We start from the raw sequence: 12,348 nt of genomic DNA, 5'->3' as shown, positions 1-12,348 counted from the left end.
GATGATTTTTCTCACAGTGCCATGTCTGATATTGACAAAATTCCAGCCAGCCTGCCTATGTTAAATTAAGAAATCTAGTTGGGAAACTATCATCCTGTCCTACTAATATTATAAATGCGAAAGTTGGTGAGGATGGATGTATGCATGTTTGTTACTGTTTCACGAAAGAACTACTGAACGGATTTGGATGAAATTTTACACACGCATAGGCTGATCAGATTAATAGATTATATGTAATTTGGGCAAACTATTATGATACACATCAAGTGCTCGAGCGATGCCGGGGCGGATAGCTAGTTATGTACATATTTATTTGCAATACTTCAATTTATACCCTTAGGTTTCAATTCAATAACAAATATTTGGAATCGTTTCGTATTGTTATTAGATTTCGAGATCGTAATATATCATAACTATTTTGACAATTAAAGCGAACTATTCGCTAATGGGCATAGCGGAGGTACTGCGGAGGATAATGTCAGTTACTTTCAATGGATCTGAGGATCGTTTTGTAACGTGCTGAGTTGAATTTCGATTGCTATTGATTTAGTTGGCGATGTTATAACAACTTCATTGAAGTATTGTGACCATTTAAATATGTCATAAGTAAATATTCGTATATTATAACGACGACAGCGAAGACAGGGGAATATTGGCATGACATACTATCATAGAGATTTTGGACTACAACCCAAAAGTATAAACAGATTAGCCAAATACCATCTAGAGCCTAGGAATCCAGAATCCCAAAAGATAAACACCCCTCCATATTTAAAGCAGTGTATTTAGTACTCGAAAAGAGAAGATCCATTTTTTTATTTTTATATAATGTGCAAAAAGTATTAGAATAAAAATGACTTGAGACTAAATAATATTAAAAGATTATTCCTATTTAGAAATCCGTTTTATTTTGTCTAGTATTTAAAGCAACCAATTAATTTCATACATTTATCACAATTGCATTTCCCAAATAGTAAACAAGTGAAACAAATAAATTCCATTATTTATACAATTTAAATATGTTAACAAATAGAGTAACCGCTGAAATCGAACATAAGAATTGAACAACGCTTGATGTAAGCGAACAAATATTGTTTAAGCTTTAAGAAAATGTACAAAGGAATAGTTCAATATATTAAAATACTGAAATATCTTTAAGCTATGATGTGTTTTCCAATGGATAAGTCTGTCGGTCCAATGGATTACCAGCTCGTTGCGACTCATAAACCTGTAGCGTTATTAATCGTATAGAACGTGATTAGTGAATATTAATGGCGTGGTTTGTTTTATTTAAACATGAAATTAACCACAATAAGTATAGATGAAATTGTGTTATTTAGAGAGTCAACTTGTTCGTTTGGCGCGTCCTTCTTTATACAAAAATAATCACAGAATTTACTAACTGTTACGATTAAATATGCAGCTTTATTTAGCAATATAATGACTAACGAAAAAATCGGTAATGAATTATAGACATAATAAGGTAAAGAATCATTAAGACGATAAGAATAATATGTAAATAAGATAGTATGTAAATACCATTGAAAGTATATATTTTAAGGTATAACAGCTACGTGCAGTAGTAGCAACTATGTGTTACTTATTAACACTATAGTTATATTATAAATGCGAAAATAACTTTATCTGCTTGTGTGTCTATCTGTTGTACTTTATCAACGTAACCACTGAACCGATATTGATGAAAGGAAATATGCTGTTATTTTTATGACCAACACCAAACGACTTACCTATAAAATGGAAGCGAAGCCGTGGCCAGCAACTAGTTATCTAAAAATGGTATAAATAATTGCCTTTCGAATGCCCAAGTATCAATTACCATGAAAATAACTTATTAAATTCGAACGAATTGCTGAAGTTGCTATCAACAATGACATCTGATGTCCATCTAGCAGAAATTGGAAATGGTGGAAAATCTCAAAGCAGACTACCAATGCCAACGATGCAATACATGTTATAGTACACAAGTTTGTGCGCCAACATCGGGACATTTTCTATTCTCTGACACTCTCAATGGGACGGCAAATGCTCCACAACCAGATATACTTCGAATCGTAACGTAACGCACCTACCTATACATAAGAAAGAAATGTACTAGACTTCGGGCTAATACTGATTTTTCATTAAAGTTGAACAAACATTGATTGAGAAGTCACTGGCCCCTAAGATACGGGTTTTTCTAGTTTAGGAGTACAGGGCCTCTGTGAGATATTATTTTGATATAAGAACAATAAATATATTTTTATTTTGATTTTTTTTTATTGGTACGTCCTGGCGTTTTCACCCAGTAGCTCGGGATACAGTCTTATAACTAGCTACTAAACAAACGAGGCAGACAAATGACATTTATACCCTACTCCAATCGCAAATTGAGTAACAAATAAACAACATTTGACAAAGTCTTAATGTTCTGTGTTTACTATGAATTTGAAAAAAGGCGTTCTGAATTTCAATGTATCTACATAGTTGTTAACAGAACTTTAGATGTAAAATTTAAATGGATACATGTTGAACGGAGTCGTGTAAAATTATGCCAAGCTAATGTTACTTCTTAATTTGTTCTTAAGAGACATTGAATCATATATCAAGTAATGTTCTAATAAAGTATTATTCGACTTAATTGAAAATACTTTGTGAATTGGATTTATTTTTTCAAAATTTATTTTATACTCATAGTCTAGTCTCGTTTTCGTAGCTCCTTGACCCGTCCGTTTGTCACGTACGCAATCTCTACTTTTAAGGGTTAAAGTATCTAAGTAAGCCCTTGAAGTTGTTATATGAGACGAATGGACATATTATCTTGGACCATTTCCCGCATTATCGAGATGTCGATTTTTGGTCACGTGCACATAAAAAGGTACATTCTATTTCGCAATGATCTTTTTACAGTGATTTTGTTACATTATAACTTATTATATTCACTAACTTTTATTTGCTAATTTGTCATATTACATTTTACTTTGTTGACCCAAAACATTTCTCACAGAGATTTGATCATATATGAATATTATTAGTAGCACCAACACAGTAATTTATAAATATAAATAATTGCGAAAATCTGGGCAAAAAATCAACCACTTTTTCTTTCACCAGTGGAGGAAATAGGGCCATGTGTTATATGTATTTTTAATGAAGAATTTTCACTATTAACGCAAGGTCCAAGTGTTTATAAATATATATACTAAAAATGCACACCTACAAATATTATATGCTGTGACGTGCATTGTGCTATCTGGTTGTGTTCACTATCAGACGTTGGTAATGTAAAAAATATTAATTATTCCCTATATTACCAATAACTCACCGAGTTGGGAAGTGAGGTGTTTTACAAGCGTCTATAGTCATACTAACTTACTCTTCAAACTGGAACTCAATAATACCGTAAATTTATAAACTGCGGTTATAATTATAACAGACTGGCATTGAGAATATATTTTTTTTATTTAAATAAATAATGAATTCATTATAATTTCCAAAAAATAATTGGTTGTTCATATTGTTGATACAAATTCAGATCTTGAATGACTTCTACAGTTTTTAGAGTTGGTTATAGTTGAGTTACATTATAACTAAAAATTATGCCATCTCAACGTGACCTCACTTGGGATAAAAGAACGTTTCAAAAATCTGTGTACTATAAAAAATAAAAGAGGGTACATCGTCAAATTTACATTTACACGTGGATAATGCTAATATTTAAGAAAAAGGCATGCCACCCTTGGAGAAGACAACCAGGACACTGTGGCCGACAACACTTTAATATTTCAGCTTTAATTTTCTAGGTCATGTGGTGAAAAAAAAACTTCCTGGTATACAATTTATACCTACACGTTCTATAGTTATGTAAATAACCAAATACCTATATGTAAGCATATAAGTGTAATTTTACATTTTAAAGATTTCAAGTCCTGCTTACTATAAATTACGATTCAATTTCGGAGTATCATTTTACTGTAGCAATAATTAAATATTTAAAAGTTCGTAAGAATGAGGTGTAATTTTTTATATAACTTCAATCTTTAGTGTAATTTAATTATTACATATACGTTGATTAAATTAAGTGCTAAATCGATAACAGAAAAATTTAAAAACTAAGATGACGAAACTAATGAAATGGGAATTGTGCGTATATCTGATATATAACATTTAAGGGGGCCGTCCTTACGGAACGCTAAAATTGCACTTACTAGTTTTTAAATATCTCAAAACTGGAGTATCGAATATGGATAAAAAATTACATGCAGTATCTTAATAGATATGTCTCAAGTTTCACATCATAATATATCTAAAATATACATCAATAACCTAGCATATTCATCGCCAACATGACTCCAAACACTGAAATCGACCTTTTTTTTATTTAGCTTTACTGAACTATTTAGCTGCTAGTTTATTCATGTATTTTTGCTTAAAAAGGGTCTCAAAAGTATAAATAATAAGTGTACCACATTAAATTTTTATTATATTACACAATAATTTTGTATTTTTTATTTAAAAATTGCTTACTTTTTTGCATTCGTCGTCCATACATTTTAGTATGGAGAAAATCATTTGACGGTTTTGATTTTTTATTCGACGTCGCTGTCAATAAATCTTCAGTCCCTCCCCAGAGCTCAAGGTGAGAGCACGTCAATTTTATTTCGAACCGGACATTATAATTACGCGAAACGTCTACGCACACATAGACAAGCGAACATAAGGGTGGGGCCCGAGTGTCGTGGGACGCAATTGTTAATTTTTACTTTTCAAGGAATCAGATGAACTGAGCAAGTATGATTACTAATCGGTTAATGTTTTACTTATCGTTGCTTATTAGTGCAGTCATTTCGTCGAAAAAAAGGCAAATAAATGACAATGAAAGGCCATTAATTCCGGGGCGCTAAGGCCGCCATCTTGAAAAAATGGTAAAATTTGTTCCCGGCAATAACTCGGCAATCAGATTCGAAAATTTTTACGAGAACCTTTTTTGTACCTTTTTTGTGCTCTACAAAGATATCTTAATCATTTTCGCGTTCGTCGTTATCGTCATCATCGTCGTCATTGTTATGAAAATGTCGATCAAAAAAGTCAAAAACTCAGCAACAATTTTTGTTTTAATTTTTATTTTTGGTCATAAATATCGAAAAATTTGTAAGATGCAACGCGTAGCTCGATCGCCCGTTCGCTGGAATGGATATTCGAGTTGTGGAGATCATGTTGCACGAGTCTCGTGATTTTGTAGTTTGTCTGAGCCCTATCTGATGAAGTAGATGGTTACCTCGTCGCTCCTGCATGAGCTGCAGAGTCTCTGCTGATGGAATTTCTTGCCTTCATCTCGCAGAATTCCTACCACTTGTTCAAGTTTCTGGTCAACCTCGTTTGTGGCTTCCAAGGCAGCGAATCGGTTGCTATCTCCGGCTTGAAGCATGTTAGGTCTAAACGTAGACTTCATCAAATAGGCACGTTCGAGCTTGAAACGAATATCCAGAGTGCCTCGTACGAGTTGGTGATCACTTCAGGTATTAAACCCGGTGACCAAAGAGACATCACTTAGTATCCGTCGCTTGTCCATTATGATGAAATCTATCTAATTTTTGGTCATTGCATCGGGGCTTTGCCCTGTCCACTTCCGTTGGACTGTTTCTTAAAGAATGAATTCAGATTGCTCCTCTTTTTCTAGGAAGTTCCACTCCTGATATGCCTTGGTACATATTTTCCTCTTCATCATCTGAAGGTGTCTTGTTGGGTGCGTTACCTGTACAACTTTAAAAAAGTACGCAACCCCTGTCAACTCACTGGAGATTTCGACAACGTTATTAATGAGATTTAAAATTAACTTGGCTATTTTTATCATGAGACTCATGCACACAAGACATTCGTAGATAATGTCCAAATATGGAGCTGCATCTAATAAACATAAAAAAATATGGTAAATATCCTATTTGTATTGAAGTTATTAATGAGGTCCTTATGCACCAGAAACCCGGTCCCGCCTTGAGATTGTTGGTTTCCCTCCCTGAAGTTCATAAGAGGACCCGAATCTAAGTGATTTTGTCCTCTCCCTCTCTTCGGACTTCGCAGAGACCTCAAAGGTATTATCTTATATATTTCAGTTCCTCTTCCAGTTGCACCAGATGTTCATCAAATCTAATCGTTTGTTAATTGTACGTCACCAGTTTAGTTGAGTCGAGGTGGCCCAGTGATTAGAACGCGTGCATCTTAACCAATGATTGCGGGTTCAAACCCAGCAAGCACCGCTGATTCATGTGCTTAATTTGTCTTTATAATTTATCTCGTGCTCTGCGGTGAAGGTAAACATCGTGAGGAAACCGAAGAACAGCGTGGTGGAATATGTTCCAAACCGTCTCCTCAAGGGGAGAGGAGGCCTTTAGCCCAGCAGTGGGAATTTACAGGCTGTTGTTGTTGTTGTTGTTGTTGTTGTTGTTGCTGTAGGGTTTGTTTGTGGGGCCGTTCGTAACACGGAGTTTCTTGGCAGAGCCTGCCCTACTGTTACTGTTGTCTGTTGCCGTGGACTGGGGCCGTGGACATTTTGGTCCTTCTTTTGGGGTAAATGATATACTCGCCAAGCTTGGCTTTCGGGCTAGAAATCGCAGGGCGTTCACGCATAGGTGACTATGTCTGTATCACTTATTTACGCTGTTTTAGATGTTCATACCACCATCAATCGGTCGCCAGGGCCTCGTAGATCAGGGTGCACCACATGCAGGTGTGGATGACTTGGGGCACTGAGATAAAGTTGCGCCCCTTTAGGTACACTTTTACGAGCAATTACGGAAAATCACAAATCGCAATTCGGCATTTGGATAAATGATTTCAAGCATCTTCAACTTTTAAAAGAAAAAAAAAAAGGATTTGCATTCTGAATTTACCTCTGTAAAATCTTAAATATTAATGTGCAAAATTTGTAATGTCGAATTAGAAATACAAAATTGTGAGGATGAAAATTGTGGAAACCTGAATATAAATGAGACTGCTGTGTCTGGTTTTATGTCGAAAGGTACTGGTTATGCTGGATTAAAACAGGTTTCTGCTTATCTTGCAATACCCTGTAAGTCTAAAAACCTGTACGATTAATGTTATACATGGAATGGAAGAAGCTGCATAGGAATTTGATTTAGTGTTACTAGACGTCGCAGTAGACATTAACGGAATACTTGTGATCACAGTAGTAACTGATGCATGCTGGTCTAACAGATCATATAGAAAAAACTACGCGGCTCTATCATTTAATCAAAGTCACTCTATCGTCATATATTTTTAAAATTATGTTCCAAAGTATTATTATATTTCTCGGTTGACTTTACTGGAGAGTTTTACTGCTTTGGAGCTGCTGTTTTGTGGAGGATTTGCTGCCTCACAGTTGCCTAATTTTTTTTCTAAATTCTAAATTTAAAACGAACGGTAACTCATACCATTGCTCATGATGTTGATGACGTTAGTCTGCTTAATTCTTAAATATTTAACTGCTTTATTAATACATTAGTTAGTACATAGTGCTAAACAAAAATGTTGATATACATTCATCTGTGTATTATTTGTCTGTATGCTTAGTACCTTTTATAACCAGATCCTGTCAACGGCCCAACCCCTTTATTTTTATATACCTAATATAAAATAATTTTAATTGAATTATTTCATAAAAAACATTTTCTTGTGTCATTGACTTGTTTAACCAAGACAAAGAGTTTTTATCCCCCATAACACCAAACAATTTTTTTTATTTTTTTGTAAATGAATTATTGGTTTTTTCTGCTTCAGATTGTAATTTACATAAAAAAAAATTGTGTTAGATATTTTTTTCATATCGCCGTTATCGTAATAATTGTCAAATTGTTATATTTTTTTGTATTTATTTAATAGATTTTAGTGAAATGAAAAAAAGCCAACATAATTAATATATGCTTCCGTTATTTTTATTTATTAAATATTAGTAAGTGATTATTTAATGTGTCTAAAATATTCTCAAAATAATAATTATTTATTTAGAAGCATAAAAAGCAGTTAAAAATCTAAAAATCATTAGGTATATTAGGCATCTTATTGCACTCGGACCGCACCCTTTGCTAACAAACAATTTAAGATTGATTTTGCGAGTGACAACCTCATAGCTAATTACATTGCTCGTCTTTAAATGTATTTTTATAAATCCTACGTTGTGAGTGCGCAATGAAAATATAATTTATTCGTTGCATCGACAAAAAGCAACTAAGTATTTCAGGGGATGCGTACGATACACCGAAAAATGCAAATGTATTATTGTAAAATACCTATGTGTGTGTTCGAAAATAATTCCCACGCTTACAGACTGCGCTCTTAAATAATTAAATTAAAGATAGAGCTACCTATAAATAAATAGACTGACCATCTTTATTCAAATGTCAACCTTTATGGAAGATGACAGGTAACAATGATATTTTTACTAGAACATCTTTGACAGATAATATATTCATTTGAAACGATGCAATACGATATCCCAGCCAATACAAAAATAATTTTACTGAAACGGTATCATAAATCCACCAACCCGCATTGGAACAGCATGGTGGAATATGTTCCAAAACCTTCTCCTCAAACGGAGAGGATGCCTTTAGCCCAGCAGTGGGAATTTACAGGCTGTTGTTTGTTTTGTTTTTTGTTTGGTATAATAAATTCAATTTTTATTATTATTAAAAAAAAAGTGCCAATACGAATTATTCCCAAAATCAAATACGAGAAGTAGAAAATAAATCAATGGCACGGATTCCAGTGAGTTGACAGTTTTGTGTCATCTTTTATAAATAGAATAATTTTTGCTCATTATTTTTTATTTTCAAACAACTACCCATACAAAATTGTTCAAGTAAGTAAGTATTCTTCATTGTACACCTAAGAATAAATAAATTATACAGTAATTGCAAAACTTGATCTATGTGTACAATTGGCGGCCTTATCGCTAAGCGGCGATCTCTGCCATCCAACCATGTTACGTAGGACATAGTAATCAGTAATTAAACGTTTCAGGTGTACATATATGAGAGAAAAACATACTTATACGAAATTATATATATATACATAGTAAACATATATATACTACGTTAAATATATAATAATCTATATGTATAATTAATATCAAATCGATCATGTAGTTTAAATTCCAGATATTAAGAGTATATTTTCATTAGTCTCTTAGTCTATCGACGAATACTACCTGGACACCAATTCATCAATCTCAGGCGCAGTCAGGGTCCCGGGCTGGCGTATAAAATCGACGCGGGTGCCTTCGCTGAAATATAGAAGCAATAAACATCCTACCTAGACAATGTGATATATTTACACTTGTAGCGGTTCAAAGGATCAGTCCGGTGTTTCGAGAAGTTTCCAGTCCAAATGTAATATATGAATATTTTATTCGAAATAGAAAATTTAAGCACGAGCTTGCTGTTCGAATGTTCTATTTGTTTTTTAACAAAATCGCTGCTGTATTGGCAGTAAAAGTATATATTACAAAAAACATATAACCTTGTACTGTTGTGTCTTCTGCGAAATTATTTATTAATTTGTGCGGAGAGACACAGTGTCTGGAACACGTGAATCGTAAATAAAGATTGCGGATTCGTTCGAAATTTGAATTCACTGGGTTTTCTTTTTTTATTGAATGTGCTTAATTTATGTTTATAATTGATCTAATACTCTGTGGTGAATACAAGAAGACGTTGTCCAGATTTACCTAATATATAAGTAAGCGTGTACGTCACAAAAGGAGTAACTATACTGACTTCGGAAATCATTCGTATATTTTCGGGGATATCGTATGAATATCAATGATATCTCCTCAATACTAGTGACCCACCCTGGCTTCGCTCGGGTGCAAAACTGTTACTAACTTTACTAAAGAATTTGTTTATTTACGACATCACATTAGAAACTTCTAAAATTATCAGTGTTTATTTACTATGTTATTATTATTAGGTTGGGGAAAAAGTCTTTTCGCATATAGTATGTATGAACTTGTAATAAAATCTCTTTGGCTATACCATTTGTATCTGGCTGGTTTTGGTATCATTAAAAAGTTTTAATTTTAAAGAAGGCACTTCCAAATTCAAATTAGGAATTTGTGTGATTTTCATTTGTTTTTGTTGTTGTTAAAATGAGTGAATCTAAAGAAGAAATTCGATACATTTTAAAATTTTACTATATAAAAGGTAAAAATGCAACTCAAGCCGCGAAAAAAATTTGTGATGTTTATGGACCTAATGCAGTATCTGTGAGAGTAGCGCAAGTGTTGTTTAAGCGTTTTCAAGCCGGAAATTTTGATATCAAAGATGCATCTCGCTCTGGTCGCCCTGTTATGGACAAAATTGATGCCATTTTTGAAAAAGTGGAGCAAGATCTGGCAATTGACTCATTTGAATAAAGCTGGGTACACAAAAAAGCTCGATATATGGGTGCCTCATGAACTCACTGAAAGAAACCTAATGAACCGTGTACTCATTTGTGATTCTTTATTACGACGTAATGAAACCGAACCATTTTTGAAGAAGCTGATAACTGGTGATGAAAAGTGGATCACATACGACAAGAACGTGCGAAAAAGATCGTGGTCAAAGGCCGGTCAAGCTTCACAGACTGTGGCAAAACCCGGATTAACTCGCAACAAGGTAATGCTGTGTGTATGGTGGGATTGGAAGGGCATCATTCATTATGAGCTGTTACCGCCCGGCAGGACCATCGATTCAGAACTGTATTGCGAACAATTGATGAGATTGAAGCAAGAAATTGAGAGAAAGCGGCCAGAATTGATCAACAGAAGGGGTGTGGTATTTCACCATGACAACGCTAGACCTCACACATCTTTAGCCACTCAACAAAAATTACGAGAGTTTGGCTGGGAGGTATTAATGCATCCGCCGTATAGTCCTGACCTTGCACCTTCAGATTTTCATCTGTTTCGGTCTCTGCAGAATTCCTTAGGCAGTGTCAGGTTAACATCACGAGAGGACTGCCAAAACCACTTGTCGCAGTTTTTCGATCAGAAGCCCCAAAATTTTTACAGCAATGGGATCATGTCACTACCAACAAGATGGCAAAAAGTTATGGAACAAAATGGCACCTACATACTTTAGTCAAATGTAAATAAACTATAAAAAAAACTTTTTGAATTTTCATATAAAATACGAAAAAACTTTTTCCCCAACCTATTATATATACAAAAACCTTTCTCTCGAATCACTCCATCTCATCAAAATCCGCTGCGTCATTTTAAAGACCCAAGCATACATAGGAACAGTCAGCGAAGACTTTGTTTCATACTATGTAATGATTTAGTGACAATGATGGTATTCAAATAAAAGAAATAGACGTTTTGCCAAATACCCGAAACCATACATTTCAATAGCACCGATGCCTTCGATAGATGGGATTGTTGTGTAAGGAAGACGCGATTGTGAATTATTGGAGAGATATCGGGCGATACGTAAGAGCTTTCGCCCATCTCAGCGTACGATAATAAAACATACCGCTTACATGTATCCGTTGATAAAATATATGATGTACGGTATTCGGGGTAGGGAATTATGTTTTCGTGAGTATTAAGACTGCTGTAATCAAGGACTTTGATCTAGTTAAATGAAAAGGGCAAATATGTACTAGATAACCAAGATCACAATACGGATAACAAAAGATCGATGTCGATGTGACCCAGTGGTTAGAACGTTTGCATCTTAATCGATGATTACGGGTTCACCAATTAATTTTAATGAATTGGTCACCAATTAATTAATCTCGTGTTTGTGTGTGTGCCAACCTGCATTAGAGCAGCGTGGTGTATAGCTTCCAACCTTCGCCTCAAAGGGAGAGAAGGACTTAGCCCAGCAGTGGAAAATTTACAGGCTCTTTCTGTACTGTACTGTATTCATTTCAAATTACTTAGTGGTAAAAAATATTGTTTATTAAATATTATATATAAACAATTTTGAGTTGGTATAACGTGATAATAAGCTCTCAAGACTTGTCTGTTTGACAAGAGGAATCTATTTTTAAAAAGATAATTCCAAAATTTAACAAAGCATTGGTTTATATAAATGAAACAATGACTCCTTCGTATGATACTAAAAAATATCCTATAAAGATATTTACACGTAATATACAATTTTTCAATGAACGAAATGTTTTGAAATAAAAAAGAAAATTCATTCAAATCCCATTCAATAATTCTACACTCTATTGATATATGTTACCAATTCGCAGAACATTACCAAAATTTCTATGGATTCTTTATATTCCATCAAACATATAGAAATTACTGGGTTTTTTTGTTTTATGTGTGTATCAGTATAAATGACACCAGAAATT

Source organism: Vanessa cardui, chromosome 20 (genome assembly GCF_905220365.1).
Source record: "Vanessa cardui chromosome 20, ilVanCard2.1, whole genome shotgun sequence".
Lineage (NCBI taxonomy): Eukaryota > Metazoa > Arthropoda > Insecta > Lepidoptera > Nymphalidae > Vanessa > Vanessa cardui.
Note: the sequence above shows the minus strand (reverse complement) of the source record.